Below are 14,530 nucleotides of genomic sequence, written 5' to 3'. Positions count from 1 at the left end.
ATTCTTATTCTTTTTTTTTTTTTTTTTTGCGGGTGGGGGGGCTGTGCCACATGGCTTGTGAGATCTTAGTTCCCCAACCAGGGATCGAACCCAGGCCCTCGGCAGTGAGAACACGGAGTCCTAACCACTGGACTGCTAGGGAATTCCTCTTATTCTTTTTCTTTTGTAAAATTTTCTTGACTATCTTGGAAAATTAGCTTATTTCTCCAGATGAATTTTGGAATAAATTTGTCCAGTTAAAAAAAATCCTAGTGCATTTGTGATTAGAATGGCATCAAATCTATAAATTCATTTGTAAAAATGAATACCAAAATTATAATACCAGACAGGAACAGAAGATGCATCTCCTTAAATCAGGGCTGTTTGTATAGGTAAGATTTCTTGTTGCTTTTGGGTTTTTTTTTTCGAATTTTAGTGTGTTTTCATGTATGTCTGAGATATTTCTTTTGAAGATTTTCTGGATATGTTATTTCTTCTATTGCTTATGTGAATAGGATAGGCTCTCTGGTTTTATGTTTTTAACTAGATGTTTCTGTTGTGTAAGAAAATTATCTAGAGTCAGCATGTCAGAGCTGGAGGCAGTGTGTCAGAACTGAAAAGGTCAGAGAGTAGCCTCATCCTCAATGAGCTTCAGGGACACTGAGGTCTGGTGGTTAGGGACCTGCCTCTGGCCACAAGGTGAGTCTGGATCCCAGGCCTAGATGCCCAGCCTGTGTCCCCTGGAAACCTCCTAAGTTAGACAGAGAGACAGGCTTGTTGTAACTCAGTAGTCAGGGAGCCCACTACTGTTGCCATGGAAACCCGGAAACAGCATCTTCAGGGAGGACCAGGATGTGAGCAGGCTGCAGTAGGGTGGAGCCAGCCTGCGGGATGTGTGTGTGTGTCTGTGAGAGAGAGAGAGAGAGATTGTCTAAAGAGACAGGTGTACACCTTGCCATCATCCACGAAGGCCTGGTGCAATATTCTGGGTTGATGCTAGGTGGTGCTGTAGGAAGGGGTGATGTGCCATTGAGATGACTTTCCTGTATCTATCAGGCCCAGTCCAAGGCTGCTCTTAGAGTGAGCTGAACGTGCTCTAGGCAGAAGTGCTGGCATCTGCCCATCCTGGGACCCGGATCACAGATGGCATCTGCTGGACACTAGTTCCTCCTCCCTCAAGGCCCAAGAAGGAGGCCCTCACCCAGGCCACGCACACCCTGGGGTGATGGGAGCAGTGGTAGACCTCCCACCTCAGGACTCACCTCTGCTGAGAGTAGGCTGGGTGGCAAGGACAGTGCAGGAGTCCAGGGTGATGGTCAGGGGGACTGGACAGGGCCTGGCCTTCAGGTGGAGCTGAGGGTTGGGACAGCCAAGGACGGGGTGTGCCTCGGCCGCAGCCTCAGTCTGGCAAGACATAGGAAGGGGATGCCCTCTGAGTCCGGTGAGCATCTGTGGAGTTTGTAGCTGCGAGCCCTGACTTTGCTGCTCACCTTCCCACCAGCTCCTCCCTGCCTGGATCCTGTGCCTCTTGCCCTCTGACACCTCCCCACCAGCCCAAGAGAGCCTGAGCTCAGCACTCGGTGTGCCTGAGCAAGGCCTGCAGGCCACAGGGAGACCGGCTCTTGCCAGGTGTGGGAGGAGCTTCTGGAAGCAGGTGGGACATCTTTGTTGGGGGCGTGGGGTGCTGGGGAGAGCAGGAAGGAGGTGGGTGGCTGGAGCAACCCGGGGTGCCTGAGGCTGGGTCTGAAGGACACAGAAGTGTTGAGCCAGCAGTCCTTGTCCCATCCCTTCTCAGTCCTCTGTCATCTTCCCTGTGCCTCAGGCCGGGGCCTGACCTCCAGGAATCGAACTGTGACCCCAGGGACGCTCAGTCCAGCTCCCACCTCTTGCTGCAGGATCCCCTCACAGCCCTTGATCCAGCAGGAGGGCTTAGAGGACGGCAGAGGGTGGGGGGAGTCTTCTGCTTTAGAATGTGGGGGTGATATGAGGATGCCCGGTGTGTGAGCTGTGTGTGTAGGGTGGCATGTGTGAGCACCTGGTCCAGGTGAGTGTGGAGAAATGAGGCAGATGATGGTCTATATGCATGCATGGTGTGTGCATAGCTGCAGGGGCGAGGTGTATGTGATCTGTCTGGAGTGGTGGAGGTGCGTGGTGGGCAGGGTATGGTATCCATTGATGTGTGAAATGCCTTGAGTGGGGGGTAGCAGGTATTTGGCAGGGGGTGGGGTATGCATGTATGAAGTATGTGGAGGCGTTTTGGGTGCACATACGTGTGTGGGTATTGTGGTGTGTCAGCTGAGTATGTGGGGACAGAGTGGTGCGTGTGAGATACAGCTGGAGGCAGACTGTATGCGGAGTGTCTGAGGTGATGTGTGGGGGGCAGCTGTATACATATGAGCTTGTCTACGCCTGGAGAAGGGGCTGGTACATTATTGCATGTGGTGTGGCTTGGGAGGGGAGGGGCTACATGTAGGTCCAAATTATAAGCATTTGTCAAAGTTGTGTGGGGGTGTGTGTGTGTGTGTGTGTGTGTTTTGGGGGAGTGATGGAAATGAACTAGCACGTGAGCGTGTAGAGTGTGTTTGGGGAAGGGACAGGCGTTGGTGGCCGTGGTTTTCCCTCTCCAAGTTGAGGAATCTGAGGCTCACGTGGGGGAAACAAGCGTGGTCCCATCCCTGGCAGCTCACAACCTAGACTCTCGCGGGTTGGGGAGGGGACCGGCCCCGTTGGTGGCCTGGTGGGTTATGGCCAGTCATGTTCAGTCCCTTAGGGTTACTGTGCTGGAGTTGGCTCCCATCACCCCACGAAAATCAATTGTGCAATAAAGGAAAATTTGTGTAAGCCAGTTGCTAAATATAGCTGTTATTATTACTTAAACTATATAAAGTTAAATAATGTTAAAAACAAAGGTGATAAATACTGAAACTCCCCACTTCCTAATTTTTCTTTTACTGCATTGGACCGCATCTGTGCTCTTGAGGTGAGTGTGTGTCCCTTGTATCTGTGCGGTGGCTGGGCTGTTGTGAGGTGCTGCCGTGCGTCTGTTCCCAACCACATTCAGTCACGTCTCAAAATCGAAGTATTTCTTCCCTGGGAGTCAGCGGATGCTACAAGTTAAGACTTGATTTATTCTTTTGTTGATGGAAAACAGTTTTTTGAGTGCAGATTAAATGTTCAAGTTTGTCATGTCTGTGGCTGCTTTTTTTGTGAATAGCATTAGCTATTGAAGAATTATTTTTTCAGTGTTCAAAAACTGTTAACTAATTCAGCGAAGTCACTCAAATCACTGATGAACGAGTGACGTTTTGACACGCCTTTGCTGTTTCATCTTCATCTTACTTGTTAAGTGAAAATATCAACCACCATGCAAGTTGGAACTACACCCACTTCTCACTGCAGCCATGGGTTGGCTCCAGCTAAAGCATAAAGCAAAAATGAAGGCATTGATTTGGGGGACAATCAACTGGCTGTATGGAATTTTTATTTGTAAATTATGTGCTATACATCCTTTATATCAGCAAAATTTATAGTAAACTTAAGTATGTGTGCGTGCAAACATTTTTTTTGGAGAACCGGGTGTTAAGCATTGCTGTTTGAGGCTCTCAGTAGGTCCTAGTTACCTTCCCCTCCCCCACGTCTCCTTTATTGCGTGTGGGGTGAGGGGAAGGAGGCAGGTGCAACCTCAGAGACACTGGGAGCTGCTTCTCAGATTTCCAGACAAGCTGCAGCAGCTCACCAGCTCAGCTGGGACCTCCTCCTGCTCCTGAGCTTTGGGGCTCACCTGGAGGCGCTGTTCATTCAGCACTAGCTACCTAAGCCCCTTTCGTGTGCCAGGTGCTGGGGAGTCCAGAGTAGGAGGAAGACGTGGTCGCTCCCTGCATGGAGCTCACAGTCCAGAAGAGGAGACACCCAATTCCAGCCAGCTGCTCCCTAGAGAGCGAGAGGCAGAAAGGAGACCCCTCGCCCAGCTGGAGCAGGAGGGCGGCCAGGACAAGGGCAGCTGGCCTGATACGATGCTCCTCAGCATTTAGTGCACAGCCCCGTGGGCTCCCTGGGAAACACACAGAGACTCTCTTTCAGTAGCTCTGGGCAGTGCAGTGCCCGGGAGTCGGCAGTGTGCTTGGGGATGGCGAAGAGGGTGACCCTCAGGCCACATTGGGAGACATATTGCTCTGGGGAGAGAAGAGGGCGTGTGCAGAGGCAGAGAGATGAGAAAGACAAAGTCGCTTGGTGAGATCTGGAAGGAGACTTGAAGGGGGGCTAGAGCAAAGGAGAGGTGGGCTGTCTGGGAGGGGAGGGCAGGGAGAAGCAGGAGACAGAGGGGGACAGCTCACACAACCTCACAAGGGGTTTGGATTCTGTCCTGTGGAATGAAGGGCTGTCAAAATATCCTTGTTAGCAGAAAGGCAATGTGCTCAGATTGACTTTGGAAGGTGTGATGCTCTTAGGGCGGCCAGAACTGGAGGTCGGGAGACTGGAAGGAGGCTGGAGACACGTGAGGCCTAAACTCAGAGAGAGGCATGGGGGACAGAGGGGAGGGAGCGACAGGAGGGCGTTGATAGTCGAATCCACAGGGCCGGGTGAAGGATAGAGGAGTTAGAGTGGCATCTGGGTTTCTGGGGTGATTGGGTAGATAGCAGGGCCATTCGTGTTGCCAGAAAACACAGGAGGGGGAGCAGGTCTGGAGAGAGATGAGTTCAGTTTTGGACCTGGGGAGTTGGGGTGCTTCTGTAGGGACCCTGAGGCATTTGGAGATCAAGGGACCATCAGGAAGTAGATTTGGGAGCCCCAGCAGGTTGGGGGGGGGGTGGGCAGGGTGGGAGTGGAGAGGTTCCCTGGGAGAATACACAGTGGGAAGAGTCTCCGAACAGGCTTCTGGATCCAGTCCTGAAGGGCCAGGAACTCAGGTGCCTGTCTTGGCTTCATTTCTGGAAGAGGTGGCCCCAACGCCAGGTCCCTCCATTCAAGAGAGCCAGAGAGTGGGTGGGAGAAGGCTGGAGGAGTTCAGAACCATGGGCCAGGTGGCTGGCTGCCTTCGGTAGGAGCTGGAGGTTACAATGCTTAGGAGTCTTGGAGCCTCAGTTCTAGCTGCAGTCCTGGCTCTGCTCCCAACTTGCTGTGTGACCTTTGGCAAATCACTACCCACTCTGGGCCTCGGCTTCTTTATTTGAAAATGGGAAGGTTGGACCAGATCAGGGGCTTTCAAATGACATTTGGAGCCCCCGGGTTACCCAAAACTATCTTGAGGGAGTCATTGGAGAGGCTGAGGGTGTGGCACTCCAGGCCCTGCCCTCCCCGAGCTTTGTCCAGAGCCACTCGCTTTTATGTTTTCTATGTTGGTTGCCAACTAGAACCACTGGGTCGGAAGATCCCAAGTTTGCAAAGCCTTGGCCACAAAGACACTGTGGAGACTGAAGGGTAATAAAACACAATGAGAAAACTGAATATCCTCAGACAGATACTGTGTGAGCCTCGATGCCTGTTTCCCATGTAGCACAGTCACAGTCATGCCCGTGGTTGCACGGGACTCTTCGTAGTTTTGGACAGTTTCAGCAGCTCAACGTGCTCCTTCCTCCTGGCTGGTGGATCACCAGCCTCAGCCATCAGTGAGCCCCCACGGGGGTCTGTGTGACACCGGCCCTTCCCCATAGCTCCCAGGGACGACACAGTGTGTGAGGTTGGCTGCGAAGCATCAAGGGGCTGCCCTGTCCCTTGATGTTCTCTGTCCACTGTTGCTGTAAAAACAGAACAGAGGTTCTCTGAACAGGACGCAAAACACTTAGGTTCTTCCATGACGATGCCCACTGAGTGCCGAAGGCCTCAGTCAGTAGCCCTGGCTTCCTCCAGACCCACCGAGCTGCCCTCCAACACCCCTCATGGCTGGGCAGTAGCAGCACACTGGAGGGATGCTGGGCCTGGACCAGTGTGCGGGAGGCTGATGAGAAGGGGGCCTGAGGTGGGAGCAGAAAAGCCCTTCCAGTGTCCCCGGGGAAACACGAACCTTTCGAGTCTGTGTGAACCTCACAACCCCAAGAAGCCCATGCCTGGCTTCCCTCCCTCAGGGAAGGGCCCCTGAGCTGGGGAGGGCCAGCTGCCCACACCCTCGCTATGGGAGCCTGCCGTGAGGTGGTCAGCTCAGCGGGGCCAGCGATCGTGCCCGTTTGTCCCTTGCTCCTTCCACCCAAGCTCAGGGCCCAGCTTGTATGGCCCTCCCATTGCTGGGAAGGTGGTGCTGCCCCTGCCTCTACCCCCGAGGGCCTCCAGATGCCCCAGATGAGGCCACACTGGGCCCCAGGATCCCAGGCTTGAAGACTGTGCCTTTGAGGAGCTCCAGGGTCCCTAGGTCTCTTGCTTCCTCGGGAAGAGTTTGGAGGAAGATCTCAGCAGAAGTGGCGTCCTCCCTCTCACCTCCTCAACACCCTAGATAGGGCTCAGAAACTTGCTCCAGGACCCCTGGGACGAGCCCCCGCCCCAGAGTCCATCCCCATTCCTCCCCTCGCTCTCTCAGGTCCTCAGGACCCCTTCAGCGGTTGTCACCTGGCAGGGTGGTTGGATGGGGGCAGGCGTGACGACTCTCGGTGTTTCCTGACAACAGGCTGGGGGACGCGAGCACCCACGTGAAGCTGAAGAGAGTCGTGGAGACAGGGGGCTGTGAGACCCAGTCTGCTCAGGCCACGCCCGTGGCCGGGGTGTGGCCCTGGGCCTGGGGAGGGTCGCTGTTTGAGAGGAGGATGCAGCTTTATAAAATGACTCCGTAAGTATGGCCGGGGGGGCGGGGCCCCAGGCCCCACTGCCCTACCTGGGACGTGGGCGTGGACCAGGAGCAGCTGCCGCTGGTGGCCCTGCAGCAGGCAGTGGGGGAAACCGGACAGCTGGAGGCTGCCTGTGTCAGGGACGTGCGATGCTGGGGCCAAGGCAGGGGCTAGGAAACTAGGCCTCGGGGACCTAGGGAGCCTGGTTCCCATTTCAGGGGCCTGTGGAGGACCGTCCCCCATCCCTGATGTTCTAGGCTCCTGGGCTGGGGCCTTCCCTTGAGGGTCGTGTGTGTGTGTGTGTGTGTGTGTGTGTGTGTGTGTGTGTGTGTGGCTACGGTCTGCTGATTGCAAGCTGGCCTCTGGTCCAAATAAGAGCCCTCTGAACCCAGGAGTCCAGGAAGACAGATCCATGGCCCTTTCTTGGGCACGAGAGGCTCTAGGACAGTGATTTGCCTCGTGCAAACCTCTGGAGGGTTTGAAAAATACATGTTCCTAGGCCCTACCCGCAAAGAGTCTGTTTCAAGAATCTCTATTTCGAAAGCCCCTCAGGTGATTCTGATGGAGTGCGGTCGCTGGGCAAGGACCCATACCCCGGGCTAGTCCTACCGTAGGCGCGTGCAAGCCCAGGCCTCTGCCCACAGTGCCACCAATGGACGCTTATACTTTGACTCTTGGAGAGTTCTGGTCACCCAGAATCTAATGTGAGGGGTAGGCCTCTTCATAACCTCTTCCTGAGGCACAGAGGAGAAAGGATGGTGCACTGGGTGGGCCCCTGAGGGAGAGAGACTCAGGAAGAGGAGGACCAAGCCTGAAACCATGGGGTTTTGCACTGCAGTGTCTGGGGCCTCACACACAGGCCTGTGGTCCTCACAGCCATCTCAGGGTCCAGGAAGCGCCCCCAGCAGGTCCCACGGGTGAGCCTGGCTCCTTCTGCACAGACACAAGAGAATAGAGGCTCGAGAGAGGATGGCTTGGAAGGAGAGTGTGCCCAAGAATCGTTATGGAATTTTGTCCATGGAGTTCCTTTTTTAAACATTTTTAATGTCTTTTGAAAAAGGACCTTTAAAGCTCTCCTAATTAATACAACGTTTACTGGCTTAACTGAATCAGCGTGAAGGTAACGTGAAGTAACTGACTGAGCGTTTACATGGTGGAGCTGGAGTCTGCGGTGCTCTCTGCTGGGTCACTTCCCGTCTGGTCTGCCCGGGGGTGTACATTCATCCCCCCCAACCCCGCACGCATTCACGCCTCCTGGCTGCAGGGCATGAGGTGCTCACTTAACCCAGTTTTCTGAGTCAGTCCCCAAGTGCTGAACCTTTGGGCCCTTTCCAGTTTCTTGCTATTATAAATATCACTGCTATGAATATCTCTGTACAAATTACTTTCTTAGTATTTTACTGGGAAGCAATCCCCAAGTGGAATCACTAGGTCAAAGGACGTGCACAGTTTTATAGTTCTTGTCGCATGTTACTAGATGGTTCTCTGAAAATATCAAACCTGTTTACCATGACACCAATTATGTATGGCTGGTCCACACAGTCCTCCAGTAGTAAGGTTCATCGTTTTTATTTGTTTGGAGCTGTTTTTTATTTTATGTTTTTAAAGTTAATTTTATTGAGGTATGGGTGATTTATAATGTTTTGTTAATTTCTGCTATATGGCAAAGTGATTCAGTTTTACATATATATATATATATATATATATATATATATTCTTTTTCATATTATTTTCCATTATGGTTTATTGCAGGGTATTGAATATAGTTCCCTGTGCTATACAGTAGGATCTTATTGTTTATCCATTCTATTTATAATAGTTTGCATCTGCTAATCCCAAATTCGCAAACCATCCCTCTCCCACCCTCCCTCCCCCTTGGCAACCACAAGTCTGTTTTATTTTGTTTTGATTTTTCCTGTCTTGCCATATTGGCCAGCAATGGTGCTGTGAAGTTGCTTCAATATGTATTCCCGTAATGACTGGTGGAGTTGGGGATTCTCTGAAGGACCCTGAGCACCTGATGGGCAGGAATTATGGTGGGACCAGTCCTGAGTCAAAGAGCTAGACCAGGGCTGAGGCATGGAAAATGTTGGTTTTCTAGACTTAGTCCTTCTGCCCCCAGCAGTAGGGCAGCGTGCACACCAGGACCCCAGTTCCATTTGCTCTGAGGCTGAGCAGTGAGTGACTCACAGCCATCTGCAGCAGCTGTGGCCTTCTGGGTGTGTATTATTACCATGTTGTGTTTGTGGCTGTGGTCATGGGGATAAACCCTATCTGGGCTTTGTAGTCTACTTGCCTGTTGTTTGATCCTGATCACCACTGGGGAGCTACACCAAGAGTTTGTCCACTGCCTGTCAAGCCAGGGCTTTGACAGTGGCCAGAGAGGCCAGCTAGGTAAGGCCAGGAATGTTTGTAAGGTCTGGGCTCTCATGTCTCGGCTGAGGTCCGAGCTTGAAGAGCTTGGGACAAGGAGGGCTTTAGGGAACATTGACCCACGTCAGGGTCTAGGGCTGTGGCCTGCAGATAATAATGGGAGGGCTCACCAATGATATGAGGGACTTAAGACAGAGACAGTGAGGTTCAGGGCCGTGAAACCTGGGGATGGAAACTGAGTGCCATGGTCATTGCCAGTAGGGCCATGGGGCATCTTGGGATCTCAGAGCAGACAAGCCAGATGAGGGGGAAGAATAAGTCCAGGCAGACACCACTGGTGGGCAGAGGAAACTGGGGTGTGAGGTTGGCAGTCACAGTTTCAAAGCACTCAAAAAATTTGAAAACAAGAGTCAGGCATGGGCATTCAAGTGTATTCTGTGTAGGATGGAGCCATAGGGCAGTTTGTGAGCCAAAGGGATCTGGGAGTCCCCGTACCAAAGGCCTGTCCATGTTGAAGCAGGATGCTGGGGGAGGGGAGGACACAGGGCCAGTGTGTGATACAGAAAGCAGGGGCCAGCCTCTTGGAGGGGACTTGGCAGACGTTGGCCAGGGATCAGCATTCCAGCCCAGCACTGGGTTTGGGTCTGCAGAGGGCAAGCCCAGGTCATGGACATGGGGCTGAGGAGGCAGCCGGGAGCTGTCCTGGCCTCCAAGGTTCTCCAGCCTTTGGGCAGGAAGCGAAACCCTTTCCCTCTCATTCCTGGCCTGCTGCTCACGGACCCAGGGCTTGGGCAGGTGGTCATGGACAGAGGAGACTTGGCAGGTGTCCTGGGACCCTCCAATGGCAACTTGGCAGAGCTGAGAAGTGGTTTGGTACAGCAGAAGTGCAGACTCAGATTCTGATAACCTGGTCTGATGCTGGCACCGTATGTTTCTGTGTCGCCTCAGTTTACCATCTCCGAGCCTCCACTTTCTCTTCCGTAAAATGAGGATATTCACTATAGGGGGGTAAAAGAGACGAAACTAGAAAAGAATACATGAGAGTGCTCAGCATAGGTAGTTGTTTCTCAGCAAATGCCCGTTTCCCTCCTTTTACCTCTTTTAACTCCTAGAGCAGGGTGGTGTGTGTCTCAGGTGGGCTTCTGGTGGGGTGGGGAGGTGGGGGGGAGGGGAGGTAGGGGAGGGGTAGCATGCATGTTGGTAAAGCCCAGGAGCAGAGCTGGAACAGAACCTCGGCTTCTGGGCTAACCTGACCTGTGCATCATGGTGAAGTTAGCCCAGTGGATGCACAACGTGGGAGGCAGCAAGTGGGAGGGGTAAACCCCAGCAAGTTTTCAAGCCTTTGTTTCCTCATCTGAAAAATGGGTTTATTAACACCTTACGTCCAGAGTGTGAGGAATAGCAACTATGCATGGAGAGCACTTGCCCCACTCGTGCATGTAGTAGGTGCATTCACATGTGACCGTGTGGCTTCTGTGGTTTCTGGGGTCGCAGAGAGAACAGGCATATGCAAGGTGGTTAGCACTCTGGCTGGTTTGGTCTGTGGTTAATATGTCATCCTAGAGTGAGCTGAGGAGAGAGGATGCAGGGAAGCTGTCCTGAGGCCCCAGGACCTGTGGGGCCCCAGGGGTACTGCCGGGGGCAGAACAGGGACTCAGCGGTTCTCTCATAGGGTGTTCCCAGAGTGGCAGGGGCCAGCAGGTCTGCTCAGGACTGAGCTGAGATCTCACTTGGCACAGGGTGGGACCGCCTTTTCCATGCAGGAGCATCACCAGAGGCAGGCAGCACAGAGATGAGGAGAGTCAGGAGGGGCTCAGCACAGATCAGGAGTTGGGGACAATGGGGGCCAAGCAGCTCCGTACAGTCCAGAGGGAGCTGGCCCTGGGTTCAGTCCCTGGACAGGTCAGCTGCCTGTGCCCTAGCCCTGATCCCAGGCCTGGTTCATTACTGTGCACAGGGGACCAGGTGATAGACTGTAATCTTCTCTGGAGGCAGGAGGACCATGCAGAGGATCCAGACATCTGGAGGGAGTCAGGCTGAAGCTGCTTCAGACTTTCCCCAGGGCCACCTTGCTCGGGGTACCACAGCTCTGGGGCAAGAGGATTCCAGGGTTTTGAATCCCATCTGTCACCTGCAAGCTAGAGACCTGGGGCAAGTCTAGCCTAGCTCTTTGTGTCCCTTTCTGGAAAATGTCCTCATGTATCAGGCCCCACACAGCAGGGGGCAGAATCGGATCTGGTCCCTGGGCCTGAAGCTCTTGGTCTAGGAACTAGACTGTTTATTACACCAATAATAACTGCTGGTGTTTGCGGACTTCAGCAGTGGTTTAAAAAGCGCTCTGAAGGGGTGTGAAGCCACCGCACAAGCTCTACCCCTGTCAGGTGTGTAGCCCCTGTACTTGGCAAATGGCCCCCAGTCCCCTTACTCCAGGATGCCCCTGGATCTGTCTGGACCTTCCAGGATCCTCTGGGCAACTGTGTAGGCCATCCCCTCTCTGCAAGTCACACAACACACACACACAGAGCTATCACTGTGTAAAGATGGGACCCTTCCCTCTCTCTGTTTCCGCCCTTCATTCTGAACCTCTCACTCTAGTGGTTCCACTCCCACTTCCTGATCTGCTCTCCATCCCCCCAGTGTCTGGCCACATGAGATATTGGTTTGTCAATGGCCTTACCCCATCAGTCGCACACTAACTAGGTCCTGCGCCTCCAGCTCATAGTTCTGCCTCCCCCTTCCTCCAACAAGATCTAGGGACCGTCACTGCTTGGAGGTCACTTGGGAGCTAGCCCAATGAGATTGTTGATGGGCTGTTTTTTCCCAGTTTCGCATCCTGTTCAGCCAATGTCAGGGAGTCATACAGCCTCTGCTCCTTCCTAGCTGTGTGAACTCGGCAAGTTGCTTTACCTTTGAAACCTGTTTCCTGGTCTGTAAAATGGGAACACTAATAGTACCTCCGTGTGGGGCTACCATAAAGATTCAGTGAGACCCTGTAGGTGCAGCTTTTAGCACAGTGCCTAGCACATAGTAGGTGTTTAATAAATGTGAGCTTCTGTTATTATTTTGTGCCTAAGAAAGTATTTGGAGTAGACAGGAAGGATTATCTTCGTTTATATACCCAGCAAAGAAATATTGATCTCCGTTGTTCCAGGCACTGCCCTAGGTACCGGGGATACAGCAGGGAGCAACATGGGAAATCCCTGCCCTGGGGAGTTTATTTTCTGCTGGTTTCCACCCTTGCAGACTCACCCTCTGCTGTCAGCCCACCTTTCCTCTCTGCATCTTCCCCTGAGGCAATCTCTCTGCCTTCTCTCCCTCTCAGCACCCGCCTCCTCCCTCAAGACTCCCTGAATCTCATTTCCTGGCCCATCCTTTCCCTAAACTCCACTTACCTGGAATGTGTCCTGTAGACACACAAACCTAGCGCATCCAAACTGGAACTCACACGTCCAACCCCCCTCTCAAAGCTCTGCTTCCACTGTGTTTCCTGGGGTGGGGGTGGGGACCCTGTCCACCCCTGCGCCACCTCCAGCTGTTCCTCCATCAGCAGCAGCATGGTCATGGCCATCGTCTCCTCTTATGCAGCACTTACTATGTCAGGCACTATTCCAAAGGCTTTTATTTATTAAATCACTTCATCTCTGGAAATCCCTAAGAAATAGTTCTGATTGTTTGCAGATGAGAAGACTGAGGCCAGAAGGGTTAAATGAATAGCACAAGGTCCCATAACTCATAAATGGCAGAGCCCGGATTACTGGCGCGCCACTCCCCTCAACCCCCAACCCCCCAAATACAAGCTCAAGACTCGAGGCAGTCTGGCCTCAGAAGCTGTCTGCAAAGACTGTGCTTTTCCTAAGGCTGTGCGCCCTGCCCCGGGCCCTGTGGGCTCACCTCAGCGGTGCCACTCACCCCAATCCCCTTCTCGGCCACAGGCCCGGCCCCTCTGGTCTGGGCTGTTGAAGAGCCCATTCATCTGGATCTCTGCTTCCCTCTTGCTTCACCACAGACCCTGCTCCAAGGGCTGCCTGTGATCTCCCCCCTCACAAGGCAGGACTGTTTGTTTCCCCAATTTCCTGTTGTTGCTAAGAGATTCAAGACCAAACACCAAACCATTCGGAGCCTGGCCCTGAATAACCTCCCCATTCATTCCGTACTCCACTCCACCCACCCGACGCTCTCCTGCCTCCCGCGTCTCCCTCACCCCTCCTTCGTTAAACCTTCATCCAGCCTCGAGCGTTGCCTCTGCTGCAAAGCCCTGCCTGACCCTCGGCCGGACTCCAGTGCTCTCCCCTGTGTCCCCGCAGCGCTGGAGCCCACTGGTCCAGACCTTCGCTGGCTGACTTCATTCTGCCTGGGACTATCATTTGCTGTGTCTGCGTCCACCCGTGTCCTCCACTGCCCTGTGATCTTCACAGGCCGGCACCATGTCTTACTCATCGGTGGCTCTCAGGGACTCACAGGGCCGGCTGCAGGGGGAGCCTCAATGCTGAGATGAACAGAGCCAGCCTACAGTGTCACTCGGGGATTCGGGGCAGGAACAGTCCAAGTGTCTTTCTGTTTTCCCAGCAAGTCCTGCTGTAGAACCCAGAAATGGGGCATGATTTCCCAGATTGTCAAATCCCAGAAGAATGGCTGAGCTGGAAGGGCCAGTAGAGGTCATCTGTACTAAGCCTTTATCTTTGAATTGTTGGACTGAGACCCAGAAAGGGGAAGACCTGGTCCAAGATCACTCAGCAGCGAGAAGTTGTGACTAGAATTCAGACCCCAGGGTACTTTCAGCTCTGCTGAACTGTTCGGTCTTTTCTTTGCTCTTTCTCTATATAAACTGCCTGCTGCAGTAATCCCAGTTACTTCCACTGAAAATCAGCCCAGATCTCAAGGCTCTGGAATGTTGCCCTCTCCCCTTCTAGATGACCACATGCACACTTCATTTACACTGTTGTCATCACAATCTTGCCTTCCCATTTTCTTATTTAGTACTTTTTTGTAATATTTAAATTAAGTTCTTATAGAGAATGGGGTATGTTTCTGGGTTGCTTATTTTCGTCCGTTGAAGTTTCATGTGAGATTCATACCCAACAGTACACTGTTTTAGTCGTCGTTGCTTTATATTTTAATATCTAGTGGGACTGGTCCTTCTCTCATTAGCCATCATTATGAGAATTTTCTTTGCTTTTCTTGCTTAGTTTTCTTTTCCTCCAGATAGTTTTTACCTGGGTTACCTAGAGGAATCAAGGGCAGGAAAATAGTTTATCCCAGGCTGCCCTCATCTCAGGCATCAACACAGGTCAATTGAATTGGACACTCTTAAGTCATGGCCCTGAAAATGGAAAAGAGGCCCACTGATTGGATGAAATAAGCAAAAAAGGAAGTAGTGGCCCCAACTCGCTGACCACCCATCCCTTACCCCTGCCCCCTAACCTGCT

The sequence above is a fragment of the Hippopotamus amphibius genome, chromosome 9 (assembly GCF_030028045.1).
Source record: "Hippopotamus amphibius kiboko isolate mHipAmp2 chromosome 9, mHipAmp2.hap2, whole genome shotgun sequence".
Classification (NCBI taxonomy): domain Eukaryota; kingdom Metazoa; phylum Chordata; class Mammalia; order Artiodactyla; family Hippopotamidae; genus Hippopotamus; species Hippopotamus amphibius.
This window is presented reverse-complemented; position numbering follows the sequence as displayed.